The sequence below is a fragment of the Acomys russatus genome, chromosome 21 (assembly GCF_903995435.1).
Source record: "Acomys russatus chromosome 21, mAcoRus1.1, whole genome shotgun sequence".
Lineage (NCBI taxonomy): Eukaryota > Metazoa > Chordata > Mammalia > Rodentia > Muridae > Acomys > Acomys russatus.
Window position 1 is genome coordinate 55,385,474 of NC_067157.1, and position 12,703 is coordinate 55,398,176.

Genomic DNA, 12,703 nt, shown 5'->3' on the forward strand with positions numbered 1-12,703 from the left:
GACTGTAAGCTCTGTCTTTACTCTTTGTCAGAAGAATGTCTTCCTCATTTTCTGTAGTTTGAAAAAGTCAATATATTAAACTAGACTATAGCTTTTGTTTGAACTGACTTGAGAAAAACAGGGTGCATTTCTCCCAGGACCTTAAAACATCGCCTGAGGCAGTGGGCTGGGATTTGAAGTTGCTTTGTGTCCTGAGGAAGTCAGAGGGTCTGTGGCAGATGGAGTCTCTCTTGGGCACTTCCCTGGAGGAGCAGCACATGGCTTAGTGCTCTGTACTCTGGGGATCAGAGGCTGGTGGGACCAGGGCTGAGCCAGGCACAGAAGCAGCAGCTACTGTCAAGGTGAGACACATCACAGGCAAATTAGACACCTTAAGCAGGTGTGTTTGTGAGTTCCACTAATGACTTCTTATTATTCCCATCCTCCTGCTATTTGTACTGCAGGCTTTATTACATTTGTTCATATGTGTGCATGAGTATACATATCAAGGCACACATGCTCTGGACAGAGGTTATTGTGGGAGAATTACCATTTTCTTCAACCGTGGGGTCCCTGATCTAGAACTCGGGTCCTCAGGCTTGGTAGCAAGCACATTTACCCACTGAGCCATCTTACCAGTTCTGTGCTGCGGGTTTTAAGTCACGCATCCCAAAGCAGTAGCAAGCCCAGGGAAATCTCATACTCGAGGCATATTTTGCAGCAAGAGCCACATCACATCTTACCTCTGCCATTAGGGTTCCTGAAGGAAGAAGGTCCCACCCAGAAGTAGAAGCTCCCTGTTGGTGTGACAGAGCACGATGGTCCCCACGCCAAGACTCACCTCTGGAGTGTTTGAGTAGCTAGCCCACTGTCTCCAGTGACCAGGAAATGTCACGTCCTGGGCCAGTCGAGTCATCTGGGCTGTAACAAACATCTGGGAGGTGTATGGATTAGCTCCTGCCTGCACGGTGGCGTCTCTTTCCCAACCAGTCATGTGACACAACCCTATGTATTTTATCTTAGCATATCTTTATGAGATAGTTTGAGTCTTAGAAATAATTGCTTCTCTACAAGAGGACACAGGGATCTATGGTCACCCAGGTAGACAAAGGCAGACAAACCCTGGGCTGGGTGCTATGCCCAGTGACAAGCCTCACTGTGCTAGATACAGATGACAAGGTGCCATGCTGACCCTGGCCAGCCATCTTCCTCCCTGAAGCTTCACTGGGTGAAGCTTGATTCAGACACTAGGGTTCTGAAATCTGTAGGGGACTGATGGGGACTGATGGGGACGGATGGGGACTGATGGGGTCGCAAGCTAAGGGAAAAGACAGCCTTAAAAACGAGAGGGTTCCTGGCTGTGTGTTGAGTATTCTGCCCATCATATAAAATTATATTATTGTATGAAAAGTTAAAAAATAAATATCTGCTTCTGTATTGTAGGCTTACCAGCTACAGCCAGAAAATTGACCAGTGTTTGGAGATGTGTGTTTCTATATAGCTTATTAAATTGTACCTTTCTGTAACATTTAGTGGCTTCAAGTGACCTTACACAGACACACACAGACACATAAACACACACACACGAACACACATACACACACATGCACATACTCACATGAGAGTTCAAAAATACACAACTTTATGTTTTTATCATTATTACTGTAAATAGGAAATGAAGTTACCGTCCTTGAAATTATAATGGCAGGCACACAAAGACACAGTTGCTGGCACAGAATTCAATTAAGAGATAGTAATCGCCCCTTGGTGACTGTGTGAGGTAGAAATATACAGGCATGCTAATAAGTCATATCTTAAAGCCACTACGTTTATCAGCCAGCAGCCAGACATAGGCACACGTGTGGGAAGACGGCGCTGTTCTGGATATTTAATGAAAAAAAAAACAGCTCTCTCCGTTTAAGGATTTGTGTTTAATCGTTCAGCAACATTTTCAAACATCCTGGCTGGCGAGCTTCTCAATTAGAATGGCTTGCATTAGATTTGTGCTCCACCTGGCTGAGGAGAATGGGAGGGCTGGGAAGGAGACACTTAGCAATAAGCAACCTACGTATGTATTTTCAGAGGCCTTTCTTGCCATTTTCTGACCTTTGAGCTGTGTTTATGTGCATCTGCTGTCTGAACAAGTGCACTAGCTGAGGATGCCTGCAGAAGGCGTTCATTAGCGCGCTAGCCAGATGACTGACTCCGCAACACAACCTTTCCTTAGCAGAGGCTCTGTATTGCTCATTGCTTGATTGTTCTAAGAATGGATTTTTAAAATATTTACAGATGAATGCAGGAAGGGTGCAGAAATACAGAGCATTTCTGTTTCCTTTTTTATCACATAAGTGGAGATATTTGTATAGCGGGTCAAAGAAATTCTGTAAGCGCTTGTCTGGATAGATCATATTGAGCAGCAGCAAAGGCTAAAGGAAGACAGCCGTGCACTGTGAGTGTGAGCTGTTCTTTCTGGAAGGAACGAGTGGGTTCTTATCAAAGGAAGACCACCCCTGTATTTGACAAATAGGAAAATGGTCTTAAATTGAAGCAATCCAGGAGCTATATTTTTGGCTGCCAAGATTAAAACCTTCATCTTACAGAATGGTTCAAGAACAGCTAGTCTACTGGCATCTAGGTCATGCAATTTGCCTGGAGGTGTTACGTCGCATTTGCTCTGAGCAGCTGCCTGGGGGAATGTGCCGGCTTAGCAGATGGTTATGCTGGGAGAGTATCCGCCATTTGGGGCCTTGAGTCAATCAAGCGCCCACAGTTCTTCAAAGCGTACAAGGAGCTGGAAGAGAAAACATACACACAGAACTAGTGTGGCCACAGACCCACCCAGGACTAGTGTAGCCACAGACCCACTCAGGACTAGTGTGGCCACAGACACACCCAGGGCTAGTGTGGCCACAGACACACTCAGGACTAGTGTGGCCACAGACACACTCAGGACTAGTGTGGCCACAGACACACCCAGGACTAGTGTGGCCACAGACACACCCAGGACTAGTGTGGCCACAGACACACCCAGGACTAGTATGGCCACAGACACACCCAGGACTAGTGGGGCCACAGACACACCCAGGACTAGTGGGGCCACAGACACACCCAGGACTAGTGTGGCCACAGACCCACCCAGGACTAGTGTGGCCACAGACACACCCAGGACTAGTGTGGCCGCAGACACACTCAGGATTAGTGTGGCCACAGACACAGCGGAAGGGAGTGTGGCCATCTAGTCCTCTTTTCGAACACTTGCATCACTTTGAATATTTCCTGTTTCAGCACCAAGCCTTTTCCTTTTCAAAGCAAAAAGAAGAAAAATTGCTTCAGACTTCAGATGTCTAACAGATTTTAAGCCATCAGGAGTTGAAGCAGATGACGAGGCTGAGTCTTGAAGATAGTTTGAGACTGAACAATTGTTCGTAGTTTTCACCCTAGCCCAACCAACAACCAAGTTCCAAAAATTAAGGTCCAGTTCTTGGCCTGCACATCTCAATGACCCTCCTCACTAGAAGGCCCAAACTGCTGTCCTTGGGGATATCTGTCTCTGCAGGACCCTCAAAGTGATCCCCACATGAAGTAGAGAGATCCCATCTACAGCGAGACAAAACCACACACAGTACCAGAGGTGGACCTCAGCATCTGCGGCAGCCTGCTTATCAGTGAGATAGGATTGTGTGAGTCCACAATTCACTCTACTGCAGTCTAGAAGGTTCTGGTCTAGTCAGATGATGACTCAGTGGCCTGCACTTGATCCCAAGTGTTTACAGTTTTTCTAAACCTTGCCTTTTGCAGCCCAACACAGAATGGTGTGGGCAGTGCAGAAGAATAGACTATGGGGACTTCTTTCTGAGATTATAATATGCTTAGAACATTTCTCCTTCCCTTTCCTCCCTCCAAGCCCTCCCTATACCTCTATCTACTCTCCTTTAATATATGACTTCCTTTTTAATTGTTGTTATTGCATGTGTATGTGCATATGCATATACATACATACATATACACATAATGCACACACATGTATATGTGGGTGTGTATATACATATATATATATATATATATGTATGTATATATTCCTAAATATGACCTGCTCAGTCTGTATGAGTCTGTATGTTACTTGTGTGCATGTTTTCAGGGCTGACAGTTTGCCACTGGTCAACCCATTTGTGCTCTTTCCCAAGGAAGGCCCCCCTCCCACCCCTAGCTTTCTTCAGTTGTCTGTAGTTCTCTGAGTAGAGTTGAGGCTCGTTGGGCTTCTCCTCATCCACCTCGGCATGTCTATTGGTGTCATCCTTGCTCATCTCACAAATGCTTAGAGGCTTCTTTCATTTTGCTCAGTATTCTAAAAGTGCACCTAGAACCGTGTGCTTATCGTAACTCTTGATGCAATAAAGCATTCACAAAACCCCCGTGATCCTCAAAAGAAATAACTGATGGTGGCTTTTATGGTGTAGAAAAAAAGATGAGAGCGTGCCTGCTCTTACTGGGGGAGTAGGCTCTGTTTGAAATCTTTTTGGATTCAGTGTTGTACACAGGGATATATCAGAAAAGGTTCAGCAGTTAAGAGCATGTATGCTTTCCCCAAAGATCTGAGTTCAGATCCCAGGATTCATGTCAGGCAGCTCAGACACCAGTAACGCCAGCTCCATAGATCTGACACCCTCATCTGGCCTCTGCCTGCACCTGCACCTGCACTCACACCCACCCACACACAGATACACACACACACACACACACACACACACACAACACACACACACACACACACACACACAGATTTTTAAAAGTCATTATCAGTGATATTTCTTGATCATTTTAGGAAATTTGGACATTATTTAATCTGTTGATATGTGATCAGATTGAATTACGAGCTGCTATAAACACGCCAGTACTAGTAGACTTAATCACAATTTAAATGTACAACCCCAAACATGAGTCAAATCAGAACTCTGTGCAGCTAAGAATTCTACCCTAGACAGGACACAAAGAGATTTTTTTAAATGCAGAATATGTGATGAAATTCATATGAAAAATTTGAGGATTTATTGTTTTCTTACTTTTAAATGAGCAGTTGGCCATAACAGCAGTAGTTCGAAGGAACTATAGAAAACCAAGCAGGTGTCTCCCTGAACTTCAGGGACTTGCTGTTTATTTGCGGTCATCAACCATTTTAGACAAATGTATAATTAGGAAGTGACCTTTGTGTGCTGGTCTATAAGTCTTGTGGGAAACCAGGACAAGGAGCTTGAGGAAGAGGGGGTGTGAGCATCCCAGATGGTCAGTGTAGACTGTGAGGCTCATCGTATTTATTTTCCCATGAGGGACTTACATCATGGGGTTTTGTGAATCTGCCTTGAATCTTTGTGTTTAAGTTTAGTGTTTCAGCCTTGCACTCGGGCTCACAGACTCAGGGCTCACTCTGCTCCAGTATGCTGCCTTGTAAGTTCCTGGGTGGGGCAGGGGGAGCGGTATTAGAAGACACCACTGGATAAATGGATTGGCTCCCCCAACCTTTGTTTTTGAAGACGTTTTAGATGGTGGCATTTACCCTCCCATGGCCTTCATAAGCAGTATGATTGAAGAAGTGTGGATTTTTGTTCTTCTTTTTGTTTGTTTGTTTGTTTTTGTTTTGTGGTTGGGTTAGGATTTGAACCAGGGCAAGAAGGGAAATCAGTCTTTCCTTGAGTCCACTCTTGGCTCTCTGGTGATAAGGAGGGTTGATTACTTCTGTCTGGACCCTGCCTCATAGCCGATCCCAGCACAGAACACAAAAAGGTACATGCAAGTACACTTAGCAGGACTCTCAAAGAGCATCCACAGAGTAAGTGAGGAGAAAGAAGGCTTTGATGATAATGCTGAAAATCTTCACATGACAAGGTCTAGGAGAGCACCCGTGATACAGAGTGTAAGCAGTACCCTGCCCTGGAGTCCATGGAGTCATCTGGGAGGGAAGAGAACAGTTCAACGATGTGCTCTTTCTCCTATCTTCTTTTACTGCCTGCAGTTAGCTTTGTGTCTCTATGCTAGGCTCTTGGCCTCTATCCTGTATAATGAGCAGGGGCTGGAGTTTCTGAGTCATGTGATGGATTTTCAGATGGAAAAAAAAAATGTAGCTCAGGGCTGAGGGTAGATCCGGTGCATGCCCATGTGAGTTCAGTATCTACAAACAGAAGATCGTGGAAGCAAAAGTCACCCGATCAACCTTTCAAACCCAGATGAACAAGGCTGAGAGGATTGGGAGAGAGAAGGCCTATGGCTGTCCACCAAGCTCCAATAGTAAGGGAAAGTGGGGTTGCCCCTTCATAAGGCATTTGAAGCTTGATCCACAGGAGGACAAAGAGCTATTCCAATTCTGAGTCAATGGGCCGAGCCCTGGGGTAGGGGATTGTATATGCCTTTGTGGGTATCAGCTTCCTGGAAGTCTGAGGCACTGGGGATAAGAGCACTTTGAAGAGTTTGAGAAGTGAAGCTAACCAAGCTGTTGTAGCCCCGTCAGTTTTAGCATGAGTCCGAGATGCCAGACATGGAACTGAAGGATTTTTTATTGGCCCTGTTGTTTTCACTTTAGTGATTTCATTCTTTCCTTTTGGAACAAGACTATTTACTCTGTCATTATATGTTAGAAGTGTGTAAATTGTTTTATTATTATCTTTTAATTTTATAGGAGATCATAGTTGGGAGACCTTGCTCCTTTTAACCACTGAAATCATTGATGACTATGGGGACCTGTAAGGTTGGGCTGGGTTTATTTTATGTTATAGCATGGTCATAGACCTGAGGGAATGAGAAATAAAAGGCTATTGTTTAAAACTGATGTGTTTGTGTGTCAAGTTGACAAGGGGTGGAGTTGAGATGGTCAGTTTTGTTAACTTGACACCGTGTAGAATTACATGGGAAGTCAATCTCAATCTCAGTATTAGGTGAGGATCTTAGCCATTGTTCTATTGCTGTGGAGAGACTATGACCAAAGCAACTCTTATAAAAAAGAAAGCATTTAATTGGGGTGGGGTGCTGGCTTACAGTGTCAGAGGCTTGGTCCTTTATCACCATGGCAGGGGGCATGGAAGCAGGCCAGTGTGGTGCTGGAGAAGTAGATGAGAGCTACGTTATGATCTGCAAGCAGAGAAAGACAGGGAGAGGGAGAGAGAGAGAGAGAGAGAGAGAGAGAGAGAGAGAGAGAGAGAGAGAGAGAGAGAGAGAGATTGATGTGGGTGGCATGGGCTTTTAAAACCTCAAGTTCACACCTCATGACATACTTCTTTCAACAAGGCCACACCTCCTTCTAATAAGGCCACACCTCTACTAATGCCACGCCTCTAATAATGCCACACCTCCTCTAATAAGGCCACACCTCTAATAATGCCACGCCTCTAATAATGCCACACCTCCTCTGATAAGGCCACGCCTCCCAATCCTTAACTTTTCAGTTACATTCCCCGGTAACCAAGCATTCCAATATATGAGTCCATGAGTGACAATAGATGTAAGAGAGGTAGGAAGACCCAACCTGAATGTGGGTGGCACTGTTTCGTGGCCCACATAAAAAGGGAGGCGTGAGCTGCACACTCCCATGCATGCATTAACTCGTGGTCTCTACACTTAGTCATGATGTAATGCCATACCTGCTGCTTCAAGGTCCTGCCACCTCGACTGGCCTGCAGTGATGAACTATGACCCAGACACTCTAGCTCCCTCCAGATGCTTTTATCACAGCAACAGGAGAAGAGACCAAGATAGCATGCTTAAAAAAATTCCTTCTCCGTATTGCTGCAAAGAAAATCCTCTTCAGTGCACAGTGAGGAAAGCGCTCGCTGCTGCAATGCTTCCTTCCTTCCTTTTTTTATTTTAGTCAGAGTAAGTCTCTATTCTTTACTGAACATCATCCTTGGAGAGCAGGATTTCCAATTTAAATAAGAATTTAAATATCAATAAGCAAGACATTGCAGCTGTTTTTAAGGGCTGGATGCTGTAAAATTCCCCTTCTCTGCTTATTGTTATGAGTAAAAGCCAGATTTAATTCACACCCCTTCCTAGATAGTCAATTATCCAATTGTGTTTGGCATGGGGTCAGCCTCCTGTCAAATAGTTCTTACTTATGCAGGTGGCAGAGTGAAAGAGAAACCAGACAAATAGCCAAATGACTGCAAAAAACAATAAAAGCTATTGCCCCAACTCAAATGCAAATAAACAAAGCCCAGGCAGGTCACTACGGTGCTGCAGATATGATGACCTAAGGCTCTTGGAAGTGACAGACAGAGAACTGAACATCTTGTCTGGGCCTAGCCTTAGGCATATCAGGTCATTTTTGCCACAAGGCAAGCTGTCACCACCCTTCCCCTCACAGTGCAGTGTTGACCTTTCCTGATACCCCCACAGGCGAGCTCTTCTTTCCTATAGCCTCCTAGCAATTGCTTAATCTCTGCATGTGCCAAGTGCGATTGGATGCTAGCACTTCCATCTTTGTGGGGAAAGGGGTGGCATTCCTGAAAGTATTCCCAGCTCCTTCATAAATAGTTAATCTAGAGCAGCTATGTCTCTGGTTTAACACACACGGCTGTGCTACTGCCGGGTTGTGCCACTAAATTCTGAGAAGTCTAAAAACTTATGTCTTCAGTTAATAAGTGATGCCAGAGCTGTGCGTTCAGCAGTGATGCATTATCCCGGACAGATATTTTTCAATTTTATAAAGAAGTCTTTTAATTGGACTGTTAGGAATTCTTAGTAATTTATTCCTTCATATTGCCCTCAAAATTCTGATTAGATGTGGGCTAACCAGAGAATCAGTGAATAGATGTCTTCCGGCCTCAAGCCAGGCACAGGCAGGGAAGCTGCTGTGAAGGTACAATCATTTATGGTGGGTGTCCATGTCCCCTTTTCTGTCCCTGGGAGAGTGTTGAGGTTCCAGCCAGTGTCCCCAACCCAAGCCCACCAAAGTGGCTCTGTTTGGTTCACAGGTCGCAGGAAGAGAGTGACATCCGGCTGCCACATGAAGGTGGATGATCCTGGCAGGTGCTATCTCTGCTGTGGTCCTGCCATCTGCCTGGCTAGCTGGTTACTCCTCTAAGAGGGTCTGACCCTAGGCAGTTTTACAAACTCTGCAAGGAGGTTGCAGTGCTCAGGGCATGTCAAGTCTACGGTAGACCACCCATACCTGTAATGACATCCCCTTGGAAATCCAGTCCCTAAACCGACAGCCATTGGGTGTGACACTCAAACTGGAGACGTTTCCTGAGAATTTTACATATGAGAGCCGTGACTAGACCTCTGTTGTGTCTTGTCTTGAGAGATCTTTCCATCTCCTCTGGCGAGCCCTTTAGATCTGTTCAGCTTGCTTTGGTGGATTTTCTGCCTCACCTAGGTAGTGTGGCACACCAGTGGTGCCTGACATCCATCACTTTCTAGCCTATTCTCAGTCCCTGTGACTGAGGGCCATGACAGGAGTTCTGCAGGAGTGACGGAAATCTTATACCCTCAGAAATCGAACCTCACAATGGTATCAATCACAGTCAGTTTCCAGCATCCTCCTGGAACCACTGGAGGCTATCTGGATACCCCCGCCCCTTTTTTGTCAACTTTATACTCTGAGTGAATGTGTACTTTGGACACAGACCGGCCTCTTCTGGTATTGTACAATCCTGACCGGCCAAAGGTGGCTTGGTAATACATGTCTGTCTCTGGCTTTGGTGCTATCACTTGGTCATTTAAGAGTCACAAGTGTGCAGAAGGCCAGGCTGGACCCACTTGTGCGATGCCCCCAGCCTGTGTTCATCGCCTCTGAGTGCACAGTCTATTGGCCTCATGCTTCTGAGGTGCACACGCCACAGAACTGCAGACCATGGCTGGCTTGCTTCCAGGCCTTTCAAGGTGTATGCTCACCAGCTGCCATTTCAGCATTTATTCCTACTCCACCATACTGGGGAGTTTTATGTCAATTTGAGCAAAGCTAGAGTCACTTTAGAAGAGGAAACTTTGGTTGAGAAAATGTCCCTACCAGACTGTCCTGGGTGCATTTCTTGATTGATGACTGATATAGGAGAGCCCAGCCCACTGTGGGCAGTGGCAACTTTGGGTTGATGGTCCTGGGTTGTCTAAGAAAGAAGGCTGAGCAAGCCATGGGGGGGATAAGCTGGCAAGCAGGCTCCTCCGCGGTCTCTCCTACAGTTCCTGCCTTCAGGTTCCTGATTTGAGTTCTTGCCCTGATTTCCTCAGTAATGGAGTGTCACCTGGAAGTATAAGAAGAAATAAACCATTTCCTCTCCAAGTCACTTTTGGTTCTCATGTTTTACCACAGTACTGGAAACCTAAGACACTCAGTGGATTTTAAAAAGCTTAAAGATACCATCTTGGAAACAAAAAACGACTAAAAATGGCCATAGCTTTTTGCTAGTAGTTTTACTTTTCATTTGTGTGCATGTGCATGTGCGTGTGCATGTGTGTGTGTGTGTGTGTGTGTGTGTGTGTGTGGTGTTTGTGTGTGTGTGTTTATGTCTGTCTGTCTGTCCATGGGTATGTGAATGTTTGCGCAAATGCTTGTAGAAGTCAGAAGAGGGTAACAGATTCCCCTGGAGCTAGAGTTACAGGGGGTTATGAGCTATTTGACGTAGGTGCTAGGAATTGAACTCAGGTCCTCTGCAAAAGCAGAGCAGCAAGTGCTCTCAACCGCTGAGCCATCTCTTCAGCTCCTGCCACTTCCCTTGCCCCATAGCTTTTTATAGAGCAAAAAGATTAGTCTAAGATGGACCTTTATATTTATAATTTTGGCTCTTTTTCTAGACTTGACTCCACCCACATGTATTTCCTGACTCATCAAATAATATCATTTTTTTTTTCCAGAGAAAAGGACCTTATTAAGAGCTCAACAAGGGGTTGGGTGGATAGTTTGGTCAATCAATGCTACAACATGTAAGCACAAGAACCAATAATAATATGAAAATAACTCAGCATGGTGGCACAAGCTTGTCATGCCAGCGCTAGGGACGTAGAGACAGGCAGACATCTGGAGCTTGCTGGCTTGCCAGTCCAGCCTAGTTAATAAATCCCAGGCCAACGAGAGAACTTGTTTGAGAAAACAAGGTAAACATTGTCTGAGAAATGACCCTTGAAGTTGATCTCTGACCTCTACATGCATGCACCCACGTACATGTGAACCTGCACATGCATAAGCATGTACATACACAGAGATCTACAAGTCTGATACTTTTAACTCCTCGTGTGACCCTGTGTCATGGCTGAGGGTTTGGATACAGTCATCGTAAGATGAGAAGTTGTGAATGGCAGACATCAACGCCACATCTTCTATGGCATCATGTACTGTGCTGCTGAGGGTTGGCACCCTGCAGGTAAGCAACATTTGCACAGAGGTTGCAAGCACACCTTGCAGAGGGCAGAATCACCGGAGGCCACTGGAGCTCAGCATTTAGGGGCTTTGCTGTTAACTACAGTCTCTGTGCACAGGAACAGATAAGCAGAGCTATTCCCTTCTGAGACTGAAACAGCAGTCTTTGCCTTTAATTGAGTCATATGACAAAAGGAATTAAAAAAAATAATTTATTCACTTTACATTCCAATTGTAACCCCCTCATCTCGTCCTGTTCCACTCTCCCTCCCTCTTCCCCCTCTCCCCCTCCCCTAGTCCTCTGACAGAGGGTACCCTCCTCCCCTACCATCTGACCCCAGCCTATCAGGTCTCATCAGGACTACCTGCATCCTCTTCCTCTATGGCCCTGCAAGGCCACCCCACCATGGGGAAGTGATCAAATAGCAGGCACCAGAGTCCATGCCAGAGACAGCCTCTGCCCCTCTTGCTAGGGGACCCACATGGAGACTGAGCTGCCCATTGGCTACATCTGAACAGGGGGGTCTAGGTTCTCACGATGCCTTGCCCTTGGTTGGTGCGTCAGTGTCCGCAGGCACCCTGGGTCCAGATTTGTTGGCTTTGTTGGTCTCCTTGTGGAGCTCTTGTCCCTTCCAGGTCCTTCTATCCCCTTTCATCTTTCATATGATTCCCAGTGCTCTGCCTAAAGTTTGGCTGTGAGTCACAGCATCTGTTTTGATGCCCTGCTGGGTGGAGTCTTTCAGAGGACAATTGTGTTAGGCTCCTGTCCTGTCCTGTTCCCTCTCTTCAGCTGCTTCTGAATGCAAATCAAGCATCCTCCCTAAGGTCCTCCTTGTTACCTAGCTTCTTTGGGTGTGTGCCTGTAGCATGGTATCCTGTATTATACGGCTAATATCTGCTTATAAGTGAGTGTATATCATGCCTGTCCTGGTTCTGAGATGGAGGGAATATGTAGCCACCTCTTGTTGGAGCAGCAACTTACAATGCGCTGTAGTCCTGTGGGTTGTCCTCAAGGACGCTGCTGACATCTAGAAAAAAATCCCTCCAGCCTGCGTCAGCCCTAGAGAGGACCTTTGCAAAACTGCAAGCCCAAGCCCGAGCGTATGTCTGTGCACGCTGTGCCCCCTGAGGGAGCAGGGCATCTCCACTTTGCTCTGAATGAGTGGATAGAAATTTGGAAATCCCAAGGCTGCTTTTCTTTGCCTTGTTAATAGAGTTTGCTTGTCAAGTAAGCGGCCACGGTTATAGGTTTAAGTGAAGTGACCATCACTACACCGACGTTTCACAGGAAAGGCTCTTGGTTGAGCATCCTTGCTGGAGGAAAGGGTTCTTCAGCTTGCTTTGACTCCATGAGAAGCATGACAGTGATGCTCCATTGCTGAAAAA

The 12,703-nt window shown here is 45.9% G+C and overlaps 1 protein-coding gene across 2 annotated transcripts in view; it reads left to right on the forward strand.

The window, feature by feature from the left end:
- Qki (QKI, KH domain containing RNA binding) overlaps positions 1-12,703 on the forward strand; it is a 1,257,190-nt gene that overhangs the window by 468,617 nt on the left and 775,870 nt on the right. The gene's annotated exons all lie outside the window — the stretch shown is intronic.